We start from the raw sequence: 24893 nt of genomic DNA on the forward strand, positions 1-24893 counted from the left end.
AGAAACAAGGAAGGAGGCAGTGGTGGTGAATGTGTATGTCTATTACACACACATATACACCATACATAAATATATATGCAAAAATATTTCAAATAAGGAAACTGGCTTATTGAATGTCCACAGTAATTACCTGTTAAGAATGTAAAGCCACTCACATCAATTCTTACCATGTTGAAAGAACAATTGTGTGCCCCAGTAAACCTGTCCTCACATTGCAGAAACACCACGGAGCATCTTAATAGCAACAGATTTCTGAAATTGTATTAAGTTTCCCATCATTACCAATACCAAAGCTTAGGGAACTGAGCCTGTCAGCTCTGCCAAATCAAGAGCTACCTAGAATCCAATTTCTCAGGCAGCTTTTCATGTTGTTGTCACGGCCTCCCTTGCTTTATCATCATCATCATCATTATGATTAGTTTCTAAAAGTAAACCAGTTGGTGTGTTTGCCAAGAAATCCTGAGGGGTCAGCACTATACCATTTGACCCCAAAATACCTGTCTGTTTTGGGTAGCTACCAGGATCCCCTGGAGTCAGAGAAGGGAAATGTTTGTTTCAGCACCCACTTTGAAAAAGCCTTGAGCTTTTTTTCACTTGTAATGATGTCTTCAACTAGAATGCCAGAATTCTTCCACATTTCCTGACAGGCATACAGTCTATAAACTACCCATAAAATTAAATACAACAGGACAGTGAAAGAAAAGTTTCTAAATTTAATCACAGTTGAGTTGTTAAAAGTTATTTCCAGATGCATAATGTGTATAAAATATCTGCATAGCTAAAAATAAATCAGGAATATTGGGAGGATGGCAGGGAATAGATGATGAGGTGTTGTGGGGGAAGGGACTCACCAAACTGTTTTATATCTTAGTCACAGACACACAAGCTTCGAAAATAGAAGGATTTGTGTTTATGATTGATTGAGGTAACTGATTATCCACAGATATTTTAAGTGTTGAGACATTAAATTGTCAGCTCTATCAGTTTGATTGCAGTAAAACATGAAAACATTGACTTTTGTCTAGTTAGAGAAATTTATTTTTCCCAGAATGACAATCCTTTAAGTAGAAGCCAGGCAGCTTGCCAGATTTCTATGTCATACACTGAAGTTTGCAAATGTAACCCATATTTTCAAGTGTTTTTCAAGGTTCAATAAACGGTGCATAGGTCTTTTGCAAATAGTCTTATAATAAACAGATTCCTGCATTATGCTTCATTCTTTCAGCCTGAAAAAAGTTATTTATTTGTTTAGAAGAAAAAAAACACATTGTACCTTTGTTTTCATGAAGCATATGTTCAGTTATTTAAAGTATATCTCAAAAATAAAATAACCCTTCTTGGGACCACCACTCCTGAACAAGTTTCATTAATATGTTTTATGAGCCTGAAATAAATGTCAGTAGGCTGACAGCCTTCAAAAGTCTTTGTTCCCAGAATGAGTGATTTGTCTGATATTTTGTAAGATACTAAAGTGAAGCTGTTACAATCAAGTAAATTCTACTAAAATTTGATTGCTATCAGATCAGCTTTGAATTCTAGATTCTTGCATGCACTATACATGTACACATTATTTTATTTTTTTAAAAAACACATCTTATTTGTTATTATTGCTTCTCAGAAAAACTGTGACTTTCATCAGGCAGAGCTGTAGTTCCAGTGTTTAAAACCTAATCTATTATAAGAATATAAAATGTCAGATATTATATATAGTCAATCTTTTTAATAAAATCTGTGCCTGGGAACTCATCACTGGATCTGATCATTTAAATAAACACCAATCAAAAGATAGGTGCAGTCATTAATTCTACTGAAATTCTAATTCTATATTTTAAGCATAGTTTTAAGCATTTATTATGGTCATTAAAATACAGTATGTTCTAAAGACAAGCAGATCATTGAGCTCTCCGTATCTGAGCTATGCAGATAGCAGTAGATAATATGCAGGAAAAGAGGGTACCTGAGCAGCTAGGCAGGCAGCACCAACTAAAATAACACTTCTTCCTGACTTCTTTTGCCAACCACCCTTGTCCTGGGACACTGAATCTGGTTCCTTTATCATATTTTACGGAGTGATAACTATTATAAGTGGTCATTAAATTTCCCATTCTTCTACCCTTTTGTTTCAACTACCACTGGTACTTTGTTGTTGTTCTGTGGCAGAGCTGTACAAAGTTTTCTGTCTATATATTGCCTACAATTACAGTTCTTTTGTCAACATGCTTTCCTCCTTGATCTAATTCTATCTATTTTCACACCATGTCTACAAATGCTAACCTTACAAACTATTTTCCATTTAATATTTTTTATTTATATTTTCTTAATCTCTAAGAAAGGATAATTTTCATAGCAATTGTGCATTTTACTCCTATATCACCTTTGTCTATGAGAAGTCATTTTTCATTTCTTCCCCAAACTACCAAGAAAACATATGCTCTGTACATACAATCATTGGTACACTGAAAGCAGTATAGCTCTTCTTCTACTTGATATGTCCATTATTTGATTTTAATAAAGTTTATTTTCATTTGTTATCTGCTCTCTATATCATCACTACCTCTATTACTTCTGCTATATTGTGGCAGCCCTGAAAACAATGTTCTTTCATGTCTTATATACTAATTTCCCGACTTTTGTTACATCTTATCACTTATTTTAGTATTTAGCTCACAAATTAGATCAAAAGAAGATGATTTATTTTTCCCCCTTTGTTGTTTGTTTTTCCCTTTTAGGGCACTAGAATTCCCTTGTAGCCAAAATAAAACAGTCTATATGCTATTCACATGCTTACAATAATTTCATACTTTCAGTATTCCCCAATGTTTTCTAGACCTTCAAATTCTGTTGTTCTTGAAGTACTATACTAAATAGGGATTGTGTCCTCAACTCTAGAAAACACAGGGAAATGACACCTGACTCAGGTTGGGCTCCTCTCTTACATTTTCACAAGTACATAGATAGTATTGACCTAGTGCAGTTGTTGAGGTGGCCAAAGTATGGTGCTTTTAACATTGTTTCTTTGACTGCTCTCTTGTCAATCCTGCCTCAACTTTTTTCATCTGTCCTCTTTTAAAGTTCACTATCACCTTGTCATTCTCGTGATAGTAACCACCCTTATCATGATTATAAACTTACATTTCCACACTTTACTCCTTTCTCTGCCTCATTCCAACTGCACAAGTAAACCTAAATAAAAAGTAAGTTTTCCACAGCTACCTAGATAAGTTTCTTCATACTACCTACGGGCAGTATCCTCTTAGAATTTCAAGAACCCTGTGGCCAAAAAATAGACTTTGCCCTAGTGCCAATTTTTTCCCACATGTTCTTTTAAGAGTGTATCAGTATTTACCAACTATATCTTCAGATTAGTAATATGTAAAGTAATAACTGTTATCTCCTTATAGTTAGTAAAATATAAGATATCTCCTTTCCTATATAAAACAATTATTATAGGTAAAAATATTTGCTCTCTCACATTTCTTTGCTAGAAGCAATGATCACTTCAGTTCAGTGATTTTCAAACTGTATTCAGGGCACATAAAGGGTCCATTTTAGAAGAACGTGAGTGAAGGTGGGGATATCAAATAGATGGTACTCCAGCACATCATCAGGTTTTTTTTATAGCTTTTTATTTTGGAATAATTTTTAAATTACAAAAAAGTTGCAAGTTTAGTATAAAGAACTCCTGTATGTATTTGATTCAAATTTTCAACATTTTGCCACAACTGCTTTATCATTCTTTCCTACCCTCCCCCCTCCTCTTTTTCTTCCTCTTCTTTCTCTTTCTATATATATTTTATTTTCTAAATTGGTTGAAAGTTAAAAACACCATATTCCATTACCTCTAAATACTTCAGTAAGGAATTCCCAAGAAAAAGGATATCCACTTACATTATCACAGAAGAGTAATCAAAATCAGGAAATTTAATATTGATATAACATTATTATCTGATCTAATAAAATTTATTTAAATTGTGCTAATTGTTCCCAAAATGCCCTTTATGGCGATTTTTGTTTTTCTGATCAAGAATCAGCCTTTCTTTGTCTTTCATAACATTAATATTTATGAATAATACCAGCAATTGCCTTTGTAAAAATTCCTCAATTTGAGTGTGTCTAATATGTCCTCATAAGTAGACTTAGGTTATATATTTTTGGCAACTATACCATGTAAACAATGTTGTGTTCTTGGTGTATTGCATCAGGAAGCACATGAAACTGGTTTGTCCAATTATTGGCAATATTAACTTTGATTAATTTCTTAAATACTTAAGGTGGTATTTACCATGTTACTACACAGTGAAGTTTCTATTTTTCCTTTGTAATTAAAGAGTAACTTATGGAGAGATACTTTTAAGACTGTAAATATCCTAGTCCTCAACAAATTTTCACTGACTGGTTTTAGCTTCCACTGATGATTCTTGTCTAATAGTTAAAATGGTTGCAAAATGGTTATATTCTAACATTACCATTCCTTTTACATTTATTAGCTGTTGTTCTCCTCTACCATATTTATGTGTTACAAGTGTGGATTCATGGATTTATTTTCATTTAATGAATTAAAACTTATTAATCACTACTGATATTGAGTTACACAAAGTTTTTATATATTTTGGAAATTAACCTCTAATCAGATGTATCATTGGCAAATATGTTCTCCCATATAGTAGGTTCCTTTTCATTTTGTCAATGGTTTCTTTTCCTGTGCAAAAGTTTTTTATTTCATGCAATCCCATTTTTTTCTTTGTTTCCTTTGCTCTAGGAGATACATCAGCAAATATATTGCTATGATGTATGAAATTTTGCTATAATTATTGCTATGATTACTAAAGATGTCTGAGATTTTACTGCCTATGTTTTCTTCTAGGATTTTTATGGTTTCACAACTTACATTTAAGTCTTTTACCCATTTTGAGTTTATTCTTGTGCATGGTGTAAGTTGATAGTCTAGTTTTATTTTGTTTTGGTTTGGTTTTTTTGCATGTACCTGTCCAATTGTCCCAACACCATTATTGAAGAGACTGGGTTTACTCCATCGTATACCCTTACTTCTTTTGCAAACTATTAATTGACTATAAAGCCATGAATTTATTTCTGGACTCTCTGTTCTGTTGCATTGACCTACATACCTGTTCTTATGCCAGCTGGTACCTGGATGTTTTTATTTCAATAGCCTTGCAATATAATTTGACATCAGGTATTATGATACTTCCAACCTGGCTCACTTTTTATACAGCCACATAGTATTCCATTGTGTGAATATACAACATCTTTTTTATCCATTCACCTACTGATGGGCACGTGTGCTATTTCCAGATCTTGGCTATCATAAATAACACTGCAATAAACATAGGGGTTCAAGTATTCTTTCAAATTAGGGTTTTGGAATTCCTAGGATATACTCCCAGAGATGAAATCCCTGTGTTTTTCCATTTTTGGTTGTTTTGGGGTTTTTTTTTTGAGGAAATTCCATACTGTTTTCCACAGTAGCTGCACCAGTCTGCATTCACACCACCAGTGCATAAGGGCTCCTTTTTCTCCACAATCTCCCCAGTAGTTGTTGTTTGTTGATTTATTGATGGTATTCATTCTGGCAGGTGTGAGGTGGTATCTCAATATGGTTTTAATTTGCATTTCTCTGCTAATTAGTGACATTGAGCATTTTTTCATATGTCTATTGACCATCTGTATGTCTTCTTTGGAGAAGTGTCTACAATGGAATAACTATCTGGCCATTATAAAAGAAGAACATTTTACCGCTTGCAACAGCATGGATAGACTTGGAGATTATTTTGTTATGTGAAATTAGCCAGCTGAAAATACAAATACCATACAATCTCACTTATATGTGAAATCTAATGAACAAAATAAACTGATAAACAAAATAAAAACAAAGGTACAGATATACAAAACAGAATAGCAGATAGCAGAGGGTAAAGCAATGCGGAGACCAGATGAAAGAAGGTGAAGGGATTAGCCAAAGAACATAAATGCATGACACATAGACACCGACACCAGTGTGCTGATGGCCAGAGGGAAGGAGGGATGGGGGTGTGCTGAAAGTGAGCAAAGGGGGGGGGGAATGGGGACATCTGTAATAGTAATAACAATAAAGTTAAAAAAAGAAAACTTATTAATCTCATTATTTAGAAGCTCAAATTGTCTCAGACTTGGCCAATAGGAACCCCTTTAATCTGGCTACTGTGGGTAATTTTTGACATGTCCCCATTTTTTAAGCTGAAACATCACTTTTTTTCTTCATTTTTATTTGGGAGTTGTTTCCAAATAATGCTTTTTAAAGTTTGAAGCCCACAACTAATGAAATTGAAACAGTAATCAAAGAACTCCCAGCAAACAAATGTCCTGAAGCAGATAGCTCTGCAGGCAAATTTTAGCAAACAATCAAAGAAGAATGAATACCTATCCTTTTCAAACTATCCCACAACATTCAAGAGGAGAAAAGACTTTTCCTAATTCCAAAACCAGTTAAGACACTACAAAGAGAAAGTTATACACCAATATCCCTGGTGAACATAGATGCAAAAATCCTCTAAAAAATATTAGGAAACTGGATCCTGCAATTCATTAACAAGATCACTTGGGATTGATTCTGGGGACACAGTGATTGTACAATACCTGCTAATCGATAAGCAGGATACACCACATAAACAAAATGAAGGATAAAAATCACATGATCACATTAATAGATGCAGAAAAAGTATTTCATGAAATACAGCATCCATTTTTGATAAAAACTCTCAGCAAAGTGGGAATAAAGGGAATATACCTCAATATAATAAAGGCCACATATGACAAACCCAAAGCCAACATCATACTCAAAGGGCAGAATAAATAGCCCAGAAGTAAAACCACACATATATAGTCAATTAATATTTGACAAAGGAAGCAAGAACATATAATGGAATAAAGACAATGTATTCAATAAGTGGTATTGAAAAAATTAGACAGATACAAGAAATAAGAGAAAAGAAACTAGACCACCTCCTTATACCACACACAAGAAAATATTCTTGTGTATATTTTGGCCTGGCTCAGTTGATTGAAGAATCAACCCATACATCAAAAGGTTGCAGGTTTGATCCCCAGTCAGGGCACATACTTAGGTTGCCGGTTAGATCCCTGGTCAGGGCTTAGGGGAGGCAACCAATCAATGTTTCTATTTCACATCAATTATTTTTTTCTCTCTCTGTCTCCCACATCTTCTCTCTCCCTTCTTCTCACTTTAAAATCAATAAACATATCTTCATGTGAGGATTGAGAAAGAATAAACTCAAAATGGATTAAAGACTTAAATGTAAGTCACAAAACTAAAAAGTCCTAGAAGAAAACATAGGCAGTAAAACCTCTGACATTTCTTATAGCAATATTTTTTCTGATATATATTCCTGGGCAAGGGAAACAAAGGAAAAAATAAACAAACGAGACTCCAGCAAACTAAAAAGTTTTTGCACAGCAAAGGAAACCATCAACAAAAATGAAAATACAACCCACTATATGAGAGAACATATTCGCCAATGATACATCCAATAAGGAATAATTTCCAAGATGAAAAAAGAACTAATACAACTCAACACCAAAAAAAACAAACAATCTAATTAGAAAATAAGCAAAGGACCCAAATAAACACTTTTCCTAAGAGGACTTACAGATGGCCAACAGACATATGAAAAGATGCTCAAGGTCACTAATCATCATAGAAATGCAAGTTAAAGCCACGCTGAGATATCACCTAACACTGATCAGAATGGCATCATCAATATATCAACAAATAACAAGTGCTGGAGAGACTGTGGAGAAAAAGGAACCCTCATGCATTGTTGATGGGAATGCAGACTGGTGCAGCCATTTTGGGAAACAGTGTGGAATTTCCTCAAAAACAACTAAAAATGGAACTGCCTTATGACCCAGTGATTTCATCTCTGGGAATAGTATATCCTAAGAATCCTGAAACACTAATTTGAAAGAATACATGCACCCCTGTGTTCATTGCAGTGTTATTTACAACAGCCAAAATTTGGAAGCACCCTAAACACCCATCAGTAGATAGTGGATAAAAAAGCCATGGCACATTTATACAAGGGAATACTACTTGGCCACAAAAAAAGGAAATTTTAACTTTTGCAACAGCATGAATGGCCCTAGAGAATACTATGCTAGGTGAAATAAACCAGTCAGAGGAAGACAAATACCATACAATTTCACTTATATATGGAATCTAATGAACAAAATAAACTAACAAACAAAATAGGAACAGACTTATAAATACATAATATAGACTGACAGCTGTCAGAGGAGAAAAGGTTTGTGGAGTTGGATGATAAAGGTGAAGGGATTAAGCAAAAAAAAAGTAACCCCAAAACAGGCAGACAATAGTATGGTGATTGCCAGAAGTGGAAGAGGGCAAAGGAGGATACATGATGGTCTAAAGAGACCTGACGTTGGGTGGTGAGTACACAATGCACTAGGCAGATGATGTGTTATAGAGTTGCACACTTGAAACTTGTATGGCTTTATTAATCAATGTAGCCCAATAAATTTAATTTTTAAAAAGTGCTATCCAACATTCATAGTAATTAAATAAATAGACTTCAAGTCATGTGGCTCTTGTGAAAAAATTATATATAAAAATAAATAAAAGTTTGAAACCCACTTTGAAAAAAGCAAACACTTTTTTCTCCAATTTTCCTTATTTTGAGATGAGTTTGTATAAAAGTACCTAGAATATAGAGAGGACTGAGAAAAATGTTGGTAATTCGTTTGTTTCTGTGGCCAGACTGGCCAACATGGTATCTCTCCAACCTGACAGGTATGCTTTTGTTCATGCTCTGTGTCTTTTGCATGGGAACTTCCCCATGCATCTGCAGGGCTCACTCCCTAATCTCCAAATCATAGCTCAAACCTGCTCTTGTCAGCGAGGCATTCCCAAACCACCTTATTATATTTAAAGCACTATTTGAAAACCCCTTTGATAGTAACTTCATTCCCAAAGTTTCATTTCAAAGCAAGATATAAAATGATAATAGGTTCAACCCATGAATGCCAAGTCAGAAAAATGACCTTAACCATTACTGCCTTATGTTACTACAGTGGACTGATAAACTTTCTAATGTGTTTTTGCTGGTACACACATAGTACTTCCGGGTAATGGAAACAAAGTAGATGTTACCCACTCTGCTGCTTCTGACTCTTTGATTCTTTATTTAATCTACTTCCTTATTTCACACAGCAATTTGCTATATAATCTTGGAGTAATAATTTAAAACCAGCTGAGCCTCAGCCTCCTGTTTGTTGTGAGTAATACTTAAATAATAATGCAATGTGTGTACAACATTACCCACTATGTTGGTGATGCTCAATAAATGGTAACTATACTTTTTGGTAAGAGGTTAACAAACTGCAGCCAGAAGTGGGTTCCTAGGGGAAAAATAATAACAGGCAGATACATTAGAAAGAAAAGAGTAACACTGCCTTTTTGATAGATGGCAGTATTACTCTTTGATTTTGATTATGTATTATTATTACCATGTAAAGAAATCTACAAAAAGCAAGCAGACAAACAAAAATCTACCAGAACTAAATAAGTTTAGCAAGGTCCTAGGATTCAAATTAATTTGCAGAGAGATCCAAGATGGCAGAGGGTTAAGTAGAAGCTACACTATCTCCTCCCAGGACCAATCTGAAATAACAACTAAATTGTACAGAACTCATCCTTAATAGCCAACTGAACACTAGCTGGAAAGTAGCCTTATAACAGATAGACAAAAGAAACCACTTTAGCACAAGACTGGTAAGGAGTGCATAGGATGCAAGAGAGGGCTGGCTGGGCTCACGTGGGCAGCAGCTGAAGTTCCAAGAGAATATTTCAGCAGCCAGGGGATTTCCCTTGAGAAGTGTGGGTCTAAACCCCAAGCTGTGCTCCCCATCCTACAGCACCAGAGCCAGAAAGAAACCCAGATAACATCCAGCTATGAAAAGCAACATCATTTCTGTCCACCAAGGAGAGGCAGCTAGAGACTCAGAGAACTTCTTAAAGGGCCAACACACAAAATTTTGTTTGCAGCCACTTACCCTGGCTTCCAGCAGATAGAGGGCAGAGTAGACTGGAGATGCTTGAGGAGAGTCTGGGGTTGGTGTCTCTGGGGAGAGAAGTAATGGAACAGCTGCCAGATCCCTGTGCTGAGCCATTTCCCATACTGCAGAAGCCATCTTTCTCAGGCAGAGCACTCCTCTCCAAATAGCATCAGTCTAAGGAGAAGCAATAGCCCTATCTATAGGAATTACTCTTCTCCACCCACTGGAACTTGAGCCAGGCTGCTGAGTACAGCTTGAGGCTATCTTATTGATTAGTTTAACAACTAGGCGGATCTTGGGAAGCAATAAGAGACTCTGGCTGATCCTTTTTCCAGGCCTGGTCTTATAAAAGCCTGCCTTGGTATGTAGGCTGGTTCTTTCTGCCTACAAACAGGCACAGCAGAGGGAACCACAGGCTGTGGGTCACTGATAGCTCCGAGCAGATTGACCGAGGCCAGTCACAAGCAGCACGAGAGTCTTTGCAGATCTATCAAATACATGGAAACAAATACAAAGAAGCAGCCAAAATGGAAAGACAAAGAAACAGACCCCAAATGAAAGAATAAGAGAATTCTCCAGAAAAAGAGCTAGATGAAATGGAGGCAAGCTATTTATCAGATAGAGAGTTTAGAGTAATGATTATAAGGATACTCAACAGCATGAAAAAGACATAGAAACTATTAAAAAGGACCAGTCAGAAATAAAGAATGTAGTGTCTGAACTAATAACACACTGGAAGGAACAAACAGTAGGTTAGATAAAGCACAGGTTCCAGTCAGTGATTTGGAAAACAAGGTGGGTAAAAGCACTTGCCTGCTGCAGGCAGAGCAGCAACAAGTAAAAGAATTTTAAAAACAAGGAAAGCTTAAGAAACATTTTGGACAACATGAAGCATAAGAACATCCACATCATGGGAATACCAGAAGGAGAAGAGAACAAGCAAGGGATCAAGAACCAATTTGAAGAAATAATGAATAAAAACTTCCCTTAATCTGGTAAATGAAAAAGACGAACAAGTCCAGGAAGCTCAGAGAATCCCAAAAAGGTGGACTCAAAGAGGCCTACATCGAGATACATCATAATTAAAATGACAGGCTTAACAATAGGGAGAGAATCCTAAGAGCCCCCCCCCCAAAAAAAACTAGGTAGTTAAATACAAGGGAGTACCAATTAGACTGGCATATGACTTCTCAGTGGAAACACTTCAGTCCAGAAAGGAGTGGCATGAAATATTCAAGGTGATAAAAAGCAAGGACCTACAACAAATCTACTTTACCCATCAAGGCTATCATTTAAAACTGAAGGAGAAATAAGGAGCTTCCCACACAAGAAAAAGTTAAAGAAGTTTGTAATCACCAAACAAGTACTGCAACAAATATTAAAGGGCTTGCTTTAAGAAGAGGAAAATAGTCTAACAATAAAATGGCATTAAATACATATCTATCAATAGTCACCTTAAATGTAAATGGCTTAAATGCTTCTACCAAAAGACATAGGGTAGCTGAATGGATAAGAAAACAAGATTCATTTATATGCTGCCTCCAACAGACACATCTCAAATCAAAAGATACACACAGACTAAGAGTAAAGGGATGGAAAAAAGATATGTTATGCAAATGGAAAGGAAATAAAAGCTGGGGTAGCACTATTTTTATCTGACAAAATAGACTTTAAAACCAAGGCTATAGTAAAAGACAATGAAGAACACTACATAATGATAAAGCTAACAATCCAACGAGAAGATATAACCCCGATAAACATTTTACTAGGAGCACCTAAATATGTGAAGCAAATCTTGCTGGACAAAAAAAAAGGACAGATTGACAGAAATACAGTGATAGTCAGGGATTTTAACACCCCATTGATTTCAGTGGATTGATCTTCCAGACAGAAAACCAACAAGGAGATAGCACCCTTAAACAACACACTATATCAAATCTATTTAATTGATATCTTCAGAGCATTTCACCTCAAAGCAGCAGAATGTACATACTTTTCAAGTGCACATGGAACATTTTCTAGAATGGATCACCTGTTAGGACACAAAACAAGTCTCAGTAAATTTAAGAAGACTGAAATCATATCAAGCATCTCTCTGACCACAATGTTATAAAACTAGGAGAACACTGAAAAAAATGCAAAGACATGGAAGCTAAATATCATGTTATTAAGCAATGAAGAGGTCAACAAGATGAAGGAAGAAATCAAAAGATACTCTGACAAATGTAAATTAGGGCACAACCATCCAAAATCTGTGGGACACTGGGGAAGCAATTCTAAGAGGGAAATCCATAGCATTACAGGCCTATCTCAAAAAATAAGAAAAAGCTCAAATAAACCATCCAACGTTACACCTGAAATTTGAAAAAGAGCAACAAGTCCAAAGTGAATAGAATGAAGGAAATAATAAATATCAGAAGAAATAAATGAAATGGAGTCCAAAAATATATTAAAAGATCAATGAATCCAAGAGCTGGTTCTTTGAAAAGATAAACAAGATTGACAAGTCTTTAACCAGACTCATTAAGGAAAAAAAGAGGACTTGAATAATTAAAATCAGTAGTGAAAGAGGGTAAATAACAACTGACGCCAAAGATATACAAAGGATAATAAGAAAATATTATAAAAAACTACATGCCAACAAACTGGACAACCTGAACAAAAAGGATAAATGGATAAATTCCTAGAAACATACAAACCTTATAAAAGTAAATCAGGAAGAATCAGAGAATCAGAATAGACAGATTATACCTACTGAAACTGAAGTAGTAATAAAAAATTCCCAACAAATAAGAGCCCTGAATTTTACCAAACATTTTGAGAACTAACAGCTCTCCTTCTCAAACTATTTTATAAAATTCAAAAGAAGGACAGGCTCTCAAACTCATTTTATAAGGCCAGCATTATCCTAATTTCAAAACCAGGTAAAGATACTACAAAGAAAGAAAACTATAGGCCAATATCCCTGGTGAACATAAACACTAAAATTCTCAACAAAGTATTAGCAAACCAAATGAAGCAATGCATCAGAAAGATCATACACCATGATTAAGTAAGATTTACTCCAGGAATGCAAAGTTGGTACAACATTTGCAAATCAGAAAATGGGATTCACCACATATACAAAATGAAGGATAAAAATCACAGGATTATATCAATACATGCAGAAAAAGCATTTGACAAAACCCAGCAACCATTTATGATAAAAAAAAAAACTCTCAGCAAAGTGGGATCAGAGGGAACATGCCTAAACATAATAAAGGCCATATATGACAAAAACCCAGAAGCAGCATCACACTCAAAGGGCAAAAACTACAAGCATTCCCCTTAAGATCAGGGCCAAGACAGGGACCAGTTTCACTTCTCTTATTCAACATAGTGCTGGAAGTCCTTGCCACAGCAATCAGATAAGTAGAAGAGATAAAAGGCATCAAAGTTGGAAAGGAAGAAGTAAAACTATCATTACATGACACTGTACATAAAGAATCCTAAATATTCCACCAAGAAACAACTAGAACTGATAAACAAATTCAACAAAGTAGCAGGATACAAAATTAATATCCAGAAATCAGTTGCATTCTTGTATGTCAATAATGAACTAACAGAAAGAGAAATTAAGAAAACAACCCCTTCACAATTTCTTCAAAAGAATAAACCTAACCAAAGATGTAGAAGATGTGTACTTGGAAAATTATAAGACATTGAAGAAAGAAATTGAAGAAGATATTAAAAAATGGAAGCACATACCACATTCATAGATAGGAAGAGTTAACATCATTAAAATGTCCAGACAACCCAAAGCAATGTATACAGTCAATGCAATTCTTATGAAGATCCCAATGATGTATTTCACAGAACTAGGACAAATCTTTCACAAATTTATATGGAACCACAAAAGGCCTGACATAGCAACAGCAATCCTGAGAAAGAACAAAGTTGAAGTAATCACACTATCTAATATCAAACTATATTATAAGGCCATAGTAATCAAAACAGCATGGGACTGGCATAAAACAGACAAATAGAGCACTGGGACAGTATAGAGAGCCCAGAAATAAGCCAAAACTTTTTAAATCAATGAGTATTCAATTAAAATAAAAAATCAATGTACAAAAATCAATTGTATTTCTGTATACTAATAATTGAAACTGAAATTTAAAAATCAATATCATTTATAATAGTAAACAAAAAATTGAAAATAAATTGATTAAAATGTTTTCAAGATCTATAGAAATGTATATAAAGACATATACCATGTTTATGGATCAGAAGATACAATACTCTTTAAGATATCAATTCTCTCCAAACTAATCTATAGATTTGAAACAATTTTAATCAAAATAATAGTAAGCCTTTTTGTAACATGCTTATTCTAAAATTTATATGAAAATACATGGAGGGTTAGCAACAGGGGAATGGGAGGAGAAGGGGGGAGAAGGTACAGAAAATAAGCATAGATGGTAGGTAGAAAATAGATAGGGGGAGAGCAAGAATAGTATGGGAAATATAGAATCTAAAGAACTTGAGACATGTGGTCATAAACTAAGGGGAGGGAATGGTAGGGGAGGGGTGTGCAGGGTGAAGGGGAATGAAGGGGGGAATAGAACAACTATAATGGCATAATTAATAAAATATATTAAAAAAAGAAAGAAAATACAAAACACCTAGTATAAAGTTTGAGAACTTATACCATTTTATTTCTAGACTTACCCTAAACCTATCATAGCCAAGCTAGTGTGATACTTGATTAAAGAAGGACATACAGATCAATGGTACAGAATAAAATTATGAATATACCCGTGATTAACCAATTTCCAACAAATACATCATATTAGTGCAGTAGGGAAAGAATGGTCTCTTTTACAAAGACAGCTGGAACAATTAGATATTCACATGGGAAAAGAAGAAATTCTATTCTTACCCCATATTTTATATAAAAATTAACTCAAAATGGAACACAGATTTAAATGTAAGGGGAAAACAATAAAATTTCTAGAAGAAAACATGAAAAAAATTTGTGAGCTTAGTTAATTTTTTCTTTTGTTTTTTTAATTTACATATTTATTTATTTATTTAGTGATAGGACACAAAAGACACGAACCATAAAAAAAGATCAGCATTTTGGCATTCATCAAAAGTAAAAACTTCTGCTTTTGAAAACACACATCTTAATAAAATGGGAGAAAATATTTTTGAAAGATTTACCTAATAAATTGCTTGTATCCATAGTACAAAAACGCTCATACACTCATAAATAAGAAAAGCAACTTATTTTTTAAATATACAAAAGATTTAGACAGATATGTCTGAAAAATATATGTGTATGTAGAAATGGAAAATAAGCACATGAAAAGATGCTCAGTATCATTATTCACTAGGAAAATGCAAATTAAAACCACAAAGAGATATAACTAGAGACAATGTATCCACTAGAGTGAATAAAATTAAAATATTAATAACATCAAATGCTAAGGCTGTGGAGGAGCTGAACTTTCATACGTTGCTATTGGGAATGTAAAATGACAATCACTTTGGAAAACAGTTTATATTATACGTTAAAAATTGGTGAACTATATGTTATTACATTAATAAAGCTGAATTTTTTAAATCAACATTTTTAAACTAGTAAAATAAAATTCTGATTATATCTTAGAGTGGTTTAACATTTTTTAAATACATGCCAATATTTCCCCCTGTTGTTCTTGTATCCTTCCTCCATACAAACAGTAGATAAGTTCACCTTGCCTCAAAATAAGCGGTGACAGCAGAAAGCAGAAACACAGAGTCTTTTTCCTAACCTATGAATTTTAAAATCCTGAGCCTGAGGAATAATGGAAAGGACTCAGAACATATACTTACTAAAGCCAGGCATGTGAACAATATAAAACAAAAAGAGAACACAGGGATGAGAGTGTGCAAACCTTATAAGGAGCCACTATGCAGCTCCAGCTTCACTAAATAAAAATTTGGTCCCAGTATTGCCAGATCATTTTTCCCCAAAAAGAAATCTAGAAATCTTAATTTTTATGTAAAATTTCCCAATTTTTACACACAATAGTCATTTCTATAGGTCAAATTCAGCTCATGGATTCACATCTGGCACAGAACACAGATTTAAAACATCTTCTAAAAAAGACTTTCTCATACTCCAAACTTTGGAAAGGTTCCCTGGAAGGAAGAAAACTGGAGTCAAAGGAACAACTGAATGGATAGACATTATTTTTACAAGAGAACAGAGGCAATGTGCATCCCATGTTGTAGGTACAGACTCAAGGAGGCAGGAAGATCACACAGAATTGGATGGATAATGTGAGAGGCATACAAGGGAATTAGCCTCGCAGTTTCCCAAGCCCCACCCAGCCCTAGAAAGGCGTAGGCAGTGGCACTCTCAGGGAACTCTAACGTCTTACTGGAGCTGGAGACAACAGAAAGATTATAATATATTCAATAGCATGAAAATTGCAGGAAGAGTTGCTCTGCCAGCTAAAACCGTGTGGATGAGAATGAGGGATAAGTCAACAGCAATGTGTGATCACAACTAACTTCAAAAACAAAATGAAGGATGAATATTTCTATGGATGCCACTACTGTGGAAAGATGAAACGTGGAAAGCGGACGTGAAGTTCAGCTCCTCCACAGCCTTAGCATTTGATGTTATTAATCAAACGTGAAGATGTCTAGTAGGACCCACTACCCCAATGGAAGAATTAGCAGAGCACTAAAAAAAGGTAATAGATCCTCTTTAACACTAACATTTCAGCAATCTTTCCAGAATGTTGGCTCAAAATAAAACTGAGTTATAAAAGAAAATAACAAAAAAAATGTACTCCTTGAATACTTGCTATTGTAAACTGAGATGTATTTCCATAGTTTGCCCTGTGAAAGGAAGTTATCAAAGGAAGGAGGAATCATTTTATTTTGTTTACTTTCTTTAGATGAGTTTTGCCAAATAAATATTGGATTTGATAATATGTCCTACAGATAGTCCACAAGAGCATAAGACTTTGAATCACTAGTACTCACTAGATTATAGAACTAATTTCCTCAGATGACCTCTGTAACAATTTTACTAAACAAACTCGGTTATCAAATACATTTATTAAGTTCCCTAACCTCATTTTCAAGTAATAAATTGTCTTAGAGAAAGTCTAAATGATGGGTACCACTGGACAAAGTAAAACTCATTCATTCTGCAACTATTTAAATACATATAATAACAATACCACTAAAATTTATTGGCTTATATTGGAAAAAGTACAGGTCTGAGGCACTAACAAGGAGGAAGCAAAGAGGTTGTCAAAATGTGTATATGTGTGTATATATAAATTATATTTTCTAATTTTAAAAAAATGACCACATAATCCTTTAATTTCCAGAAAATTAGAAAGTGTGTGTTTTAAAATATCTTTTAAATTACCCCTTTAATATATTCTTAGGAATTTAATAGCACATTGCCTAATTAAACATGACTAATACCTAGATCTACACTGCTGCAATTACCCCAATAATTCAGGCAAAGTGCCTACTTTAATGTAGTCTGATAATTAACCAAGTGCTTCCAGCAGCTGTGGCACTTCAGAACCTCTGGACTTTCAGTTTTCTTCTCTGTAAAATGGGGACAAATACCTGCAAATGCCTATACAATCTAACATTTACCAAAGTATCTAACCTAGTGTCTGATACATAATAAGCCCACAAGAATATATGCTGATTAGCCACCACTGTTCACTTCTAATGGACTCTGAAAGAACTAATCAATTAAATCTTTCTAGGAAAACAGTCACCTATTTCATCATGGTACTGTGTACCCTTCCAAAGTTAAAATAGACCTTCAGTAGTGCCATCCAGTTCAAGCTATCCTTGAACAACCACTTGCCATTCCTACTTCAGTATTTATATTAATAAATATTATTAAATGCAACTGGATAAGTGCTTATGAATTCTCCTGAAACATTGCAGCTCCACTTTTTTTTAAGATAGTCTTAAGTCAAGTGAGTTCATACTGCCTATCTGCTCTCAACCCCCTAAGTGTGACTTGCCATCACATTTAGAGTAAAATCCAGGGACTTCAAGTGGCCCATCAGCCTTTTGTGATCCAAGTCTTAACCTCATTTCCTACCACTCTCCCACTCCATCCACTCTGCCTCTCACTGAGCCTTGAACACACCAAACATAAACCTTTACACTTGACTCATCCTGCTGCCAATTACTCATTGCCCTGAAACATATGGTTTGTTCCCACACTTCATTCAGACTCCTACTTAAATGACTTCCATACAGAAAACTTTGTTGATGACCCTTTCTAAAGTAGCATACCCTGCTATTCTCTATCCCCTTCATCTACTTTTTTCCCATAACAAATCAAACATACATTTATACATTATATACATCTGTTGCAATGTAAGTTCCATGAAGATCAAGACTTCGTCTCATTGGCTATATCTCCAGGACCTAGACCACTGCCTGGTATAAAGTGACACTGACTTATCACTGACAGTGAATCTGTTTGAATTAACTAAGTTGGAGAATTTGAGTATTATAGGAAAGCTTTCAGCAAACGACAGTGGAATGAGGAGGGAGAAGACCAGTGATAGTTATGGTGACCATGTAAACCTAGAATACTTGTGGATGGAAAAGATAAAATGCTGGAGAAACCAGATTAACACCAGAATTAAAGTAAGATTTTTTAATAGGCGGAGGATGGTAGGGAGAATGGCAGCCATGGTGGAAGCAAAAAGAAGGCTTCGGGTGGTTAGGCCTGAGCCCTGTCTCTCCTCATCTTTCCCTTAATGTTTCTTCTCTCAGTATCTACCCACTTTTGCCACCTCTTTTCCTCCTCTTGGCTTCCTGTCATAAATTGATTTTTCACTTGTATATTGTCTTCAAAGAGATTTTTCCCCTGTGAATCAGTCTCAGTAGAAGAAAAGCTCTCTGATGAGAAAACTGTTGAATACAGTTGATATTCCTTTAAATGCCAAGAACACCAACACCATCATCATCAATGTCAAGCACTAATCATGAAGTCAATAGACTGTAGCAAAGAATCATGAAGTCATTGCCTTTTACCTCCTACATCATATAGTTACTATATTATTGACTATATTCCCAATGCTGTGCTTTACATCCCCATGATTATTTTATAACTATTAATTAGTACGTCTTAATCCCTTCACCTTTCTCAACCACTGTTCTGTACCCCTGAAACTAGTATAAAATAATATTGAATGTCAACTGTAATTGAAAAACTAAAACATATATTCTGAGTGATTTGGGATTTTATCTGCTTGATTTTCTTCTCTTCCTTCTGTAGAATATAACTTCAAAATATAATCAGGATCTTTTTAGCTTTACTAAATATAATTAATATATTTAAAAATTACACATAATATGTACAGTTTGATGATTTGGACATATGCATATACCCATGAGATTATCACCACAATCAAGCTGCTATAACTACATCTATCATCTCCAAAAATATGCTTGGGTTCTTTTGTGCTTTTGTTTCTGTTCTACAGTAAAAATACTTAACATGAGATCTATCTTCTTAATATATTTTGTGCATAATAATGTATTGTTAACTACAAACACTGTGTTATACAACAGACAACATCTTTGACTTCTATCTCACATTCCTTTAAAAAAATGCCACATCCACTTACATATATTTGCCCAAATCCCAAGCCTGGTATTGCTTTGTCTAAGTTGATCCTGGTGCTTACTCAAGTCAAAATAAATAAAAACTGGCAAACAGTCCGATCAGGCTTATAAGTGATTGTATGCATATGCCTCTCCCCACCCCTCACCAAATGACAGTGGGCTTGGTGTTTAACTGGACTCTTTGAAGAATAATTCCTAATATATTAGCAGCAGCCAACATAATAACATCTATTAATCTCAGTCAAGTACCTCCCAAAATTCAGAAGGTCAACTTACTCATTTCGAAATCTTTCAGTAGGAGGTTACACAAGAAGATTATCTCTGGAGTTCAAAATGAGTCTTGAGAAAGTAAATTATAAATCAAAATTTTAGGAGAAATTCATAGTGAAGCTCATGTTTTCCCCATTAATCCTAGACAGAAAAGAAAAATCCAAGAAAGAAAAAATGGGTTTAATTTTTTTTAATAGCAGGCATATTTACAAGTGACAAAGCATTAAGATTTATAAACTACAATGGTGACCTACTTAGATTTAATCAATATACTCAATAACAAACAAGATGCCCAGTCTTAAATGATTTATTTCATTATTTTGGTGACTATGCTTACACTAATTCCAATTACAACCATAAGCTCAAGACTTAAGAGAAAAATATACAAATTAAATATCAAAAAGCCAAGAGCATTTACCTCCTTTATGTCTTTTCCTGTTTCATCTTTCCAGTTCCCCACACCCACACTCCCTGTCTCTGTCATTGTATATTTAAGCCCAGAGTACTATCAAGTCTAACAGGGTTAGTGTAAAATATGTAAACCTGGAAGTGTGATGTTATTTGTTTTTCTTAGTTCCTAGACTGAAAAATGCTAATACCAATGTAAAAAGATGATTGCTTGTATGAATATGTGTATACATCTATACATATATATGTTGCTCCCCACCCCTTACCAAAGCTGTGCCTTCACAGCCAGTAGAAAATGTAAAAGTTCAGAATATAACAACTGTTTGTACTCATCGGTATTTGTACCACAACATATTTACTAATAAATAACAAAGGGATAGGTCCAAATTTAGGTTAGCAGCCTAATTTGGCTTAAAACAAAATACATCTTCCTAAAGCATTCTAAAATAACTTATAACCATAAAAGGTAAGTATGTAAAGGACAAAAGTCCAGAACAATACTAATAGCAGAAAAATATTCTGCTTTTCATTTTCACTAACTTGGTGTTAACTTAATGAAATCTGACATTGCTATCAGCATAGTACAATAAACATGAAAAGTGTACAATGTACAAAAAAATGAAAATCTCTTATGACAACAGCAAAAACAAAAATTATATTTTCTCTTTTCCTTTCACATGCCCTCTGTGTTAGCTTGAGAACATATGACCTTGTTATCTACATACTATCATAAAAATAAAATTACTGGTGTGCCTAGATGGAGACTTCAAAAATAACTGAGAAAGATTATACTTCTCTGTACCCATAAAAGAACCATCATACAGGACCTAGTTTTCATTTCCTTATGTTAGAAGCTGTACTAAATGCAGCTAAATAAGAGAAAAATACCTAAATAAGTCTCAGAAGTAGTGTAAATAGGTATTATATCTGCTGAAATCTTAAATCTTACATTATTTAAAGATTTAAATCACTTTTAAAACACACTTTATTAAAAATTTTAAAGTCATATCTTGTTTATCTTTTTTTGTAAATAGATATATTCCTAATAATATTTTTGTATCTTATGTTACTCATATAAATAAAAAGCAAATAGTCATTTTAGGGATTAATAGAAAAATAGACATTTGCATGAAACATTTCCCTCATTAGATATTACCATGTTAGCATATTTTTCCTATTTCTGATTTTACTACAAAATAAAATGAGCTGATTTTTACCCCTAAGTTTCTCTATAATGTATATTGCTCAATAATGTAAATATTTTAATTTTACAATAGAAGACTCTCATGTTCCTATAAAAAATTACTAACTGAATCAGTTTGGCGCTAATTTAGGAAGAGGCTGAGCAAAGACTCATGTGAAATTACCTGGGATTTTTAAAAAGATAGCTTTTAATTTAAAAGTAATGTTTAAGTAATATTTGGTATCAGTGGTAAATGTTCTGCCAATTTGACATGGTCTTATCCTGATTTTTGTGTTATAAAGTCTCTTTGGGGCTAATTTCTATAGTAATTTTTTATAGGAACATGAGAGTCTTCTATTGTAAAATTAAAATATTTACATTATTGAGCAGTATACATTATAGAGAAACTTAGGGGTAAAAATCAGCTCATTTTATTTTGTAGTAAAATCAGAAATAGGAAAACAGTATGGAATTTTCTCAGAAAAATAAAAATTGACCTGCCTTTTGACCCAGCAATTCCACTGCTAGGATTATACCCCAAGAATCCTAAAACATCAATTTCAAAGAACCTATGCACCACAATGTTCATAGCAGCACAGTTTACAATAGCCAAGAGTTGGAAGCAACCTAGGTGCCCATTAGTAAATGAATGGATCCAAAAATTGTGGTACATATACACCATGGAATTCTATGCTGCAGAGAGAAAGAAGGAGCTACTACCTTTTGCAACAACATGGATGGAACTGGAAAGCATTATGCTGAGTGAAATAGGCCAGGATGCTGAAAGACAAATACCATATGATCTCACCTTTGACAGGAAGCTAAACAATAAAACAAACAAGCAAACAGGAAAAAAAAAAAAAACAAAGACACTGAAATAGAGAACAAGGGGATAGTGACCAGAGGGGAGAAGGAAGGGAAGTTAAGGGGAAAAAGGGGGAGGGATTTTGAGGAACAAGTATGAAAGACACAGAGATGAGGACTGGGGGGGGGGGAATGAGAGGGAGGGGGGAGACCGGGCGGGGGGGGGGGAAGAGAAAAAAAAATGTACTTGAAAAGTAACTAAATAAAATTTAATATTAAAAAAAAAAGAATCAATTAGCAAAAAACTAACACCCAATCAACTAACTTAACAAACTAGCCAAATTGTATTCAAAAGCAATTGACTCTTTTGTCAGAAAAAAGGAAAAACAAAACAGAAGAACTTTGGAATAAACCACATTTTTTAAAAAAAGAAAAAGAAATACACATTGGGTCTGGTGAAACTTTTCTGAAAAGCAATTTCAAGTAATATACAGCGTCCAGCAGAAGTAACACCTGCCTGAGTGTGGTTGGTAGGGTTTAACGTGTGAATGTCTCGCATGAGATAGACAACAATTTGAACATTTCACCTAAAATGTCATATTGTCGGCCTGTGTGTGATATTGTTATGTTACAGAACTACATGCTTATGACTTTGTAATAAAAGATTTTGTAATAAAAAGGGGTGTTATTTGTGCTGGACCCTTTATATCAAATGTTAATGTTCATTCTCCCTGACCAGGAATTTTTCTCCTAAGAATTATCCTAAGGAAATAACCTAAAATGCAAATGAAGTTTTTATATATAAAGATGTGCATTCCAACATTACTTATGGGAGAAGAAGGAAAAATGCAAACCTCAAAACAAAAGCTTAGTTTAAAAAATGAACTATGAAGGCAATTAAATCACAATTATGAACAAAATGTAATGGCCTAGTAAAATTCTCAGCACATATATATAAAATAAACCAAGATATTTATAGTAATGACCTTTGGTTGGCATAATTACATTGTTTTTATGTATCTTTTCTCATTTTTAGAAGCTAATATTGCTATGCAAGAATGAACATTTGGGCAAAAGTTGGTTTACCATTAGGAGTACATGAAACACAAAGTTTATTCTTGCATAATTATCTATTAGTCATTGTATCATTTTCCTTACAAACCACAGTAAATCTACTTTTGCCGCACCCTGGATCTGAATATTCTACTTTGAACTATTGTAAACAAAATGTTTTTGTTAGAAGCCATTTCATCAAGTAACAGCCATAAAAAATTTTACACACAGTGAAGAAAAGATTGCTGGTTATAAGTAGACTATTACCAGGTGGTTTTTCCTGAAGCATCAAGGACAGTGGTAGAGTTCTCCTATTAATTTCTATTAACAATCAAATTAGTAGAGTATTCAGTTACCAATTTGTATTGCCATCTAAAGGTGAATTTACTTAACAAATAGCTGCATATCTCATTGGAGTCAATTATAATAAAACTGTTTAAAAAAGGATTGGGAACCAATATTTAGTGAGTAAACAGATATGATGCTAAAGGTTTTACATATTTTGTTTAACAGTTGTAACACTATAAGGCAAGTATTATTACCCCATTTTTCAGAGGAGGAAACTAAAACTCAGAGGAGTCACAGATAATTTATCTAGGTTCACAAAGCTAGTAAATAGTGACACAAGAATTTGAACCCAGCTTTTCCACATGCAGAACCCCTAATGATATCAGTAAAGAAAATGAATGATGAGATTGTTCATATTGCATTAAGATATGTTTGAAAATATTTCAACCATAAATAATTTTGAAAAAGGCAATCACTAATTTACTGATGGTTAATAGTTTTTAACAGATTCCACATAGTTAAGACAAATATTTTAACTAATGTTCAACAGGATAATGCCTATATAAAATATTATATTAAATATTTTAACTTTCTGAAAATAATAGGTATAAATAAATACTTGTGGTATTAAACCAAACTAACCTGACACAGCCAACAAAAATTAAAATAGAAAATAAAGATTTCCCTGTCACTTCCAAAAGCTAATAAACACAATTTTATTCAAAATAATAAATTATATTATCAAATTATAATATTAATTAATGTTAGGATACCATTGATCATTAGGTAAAGATGGGGAAAGGGCATGGTTAGGTTATATGATCACAGAGTAAACAAAAATCCCATGTATAGTGCTGCATTTAGTCCCTAATAAAATCAATACTAGATTGATTAAGGATCTAAAGTGGATAAAATAATTTTTAAAGTTTCCATTTTATTTTTTATTTTTAAAGATTTTATTAATTCATTTTTAGAAAGAGAGGAAGGGATGGAGAAAGGGAGAGAAACATCAGTGTGCAAGAGAAACATCAATTGACTGCCTTCTGCAAGCCCCCAACTGGGAACCTGGCCTGTAACCCAGCCATGTGACCTGATGGAAATTGAAAGAATGGCCTTTTGGTCTACAGGCCTGTGTTCA

At 34.0% G+C, this 24893-nt stretch overlaps 1 long non-coding RNA gene across 1 annotated transcript in view; it reads right to left on the bottom strand.

Moving 5' to 3' along the window:
* The window catches only part of LOC128627137 (uncharacterized), a 176592-nt gene that overhangs the window by 23980 nt on the left and 127719 nt on the right, over positions 1-24893 (bottom strand). Inside the window, exon 4 of the long non-coding RNA XR_008391248.1 lies at positions 20026-20160. This is a non-coding gene — a long non-coding RNA (uncharacterized LOC128627137). The remainder of the gene's footprint in view (positions 1-20025; positions 20161-24893) is intronic.

Source organism: Artibeus jamaicensis, unplaced genomic scaffold (genome assembly GCF_021234435.1).
Source record: "Artibeus jamaicensis isolate MK-2021 breed Jamaican fruit bat unplaced genomic scaffold, CSHL_Jam_final contig_3214, whole genome shotgun sequence".
Classification (NCBI taxonomy): domain Eukaryota; kingdom Metazoa; phylum Chordata; class Mammalia; order Chiroptera; family Phyllostomidae; genus Artibeus; species Artibeus jamaicensis.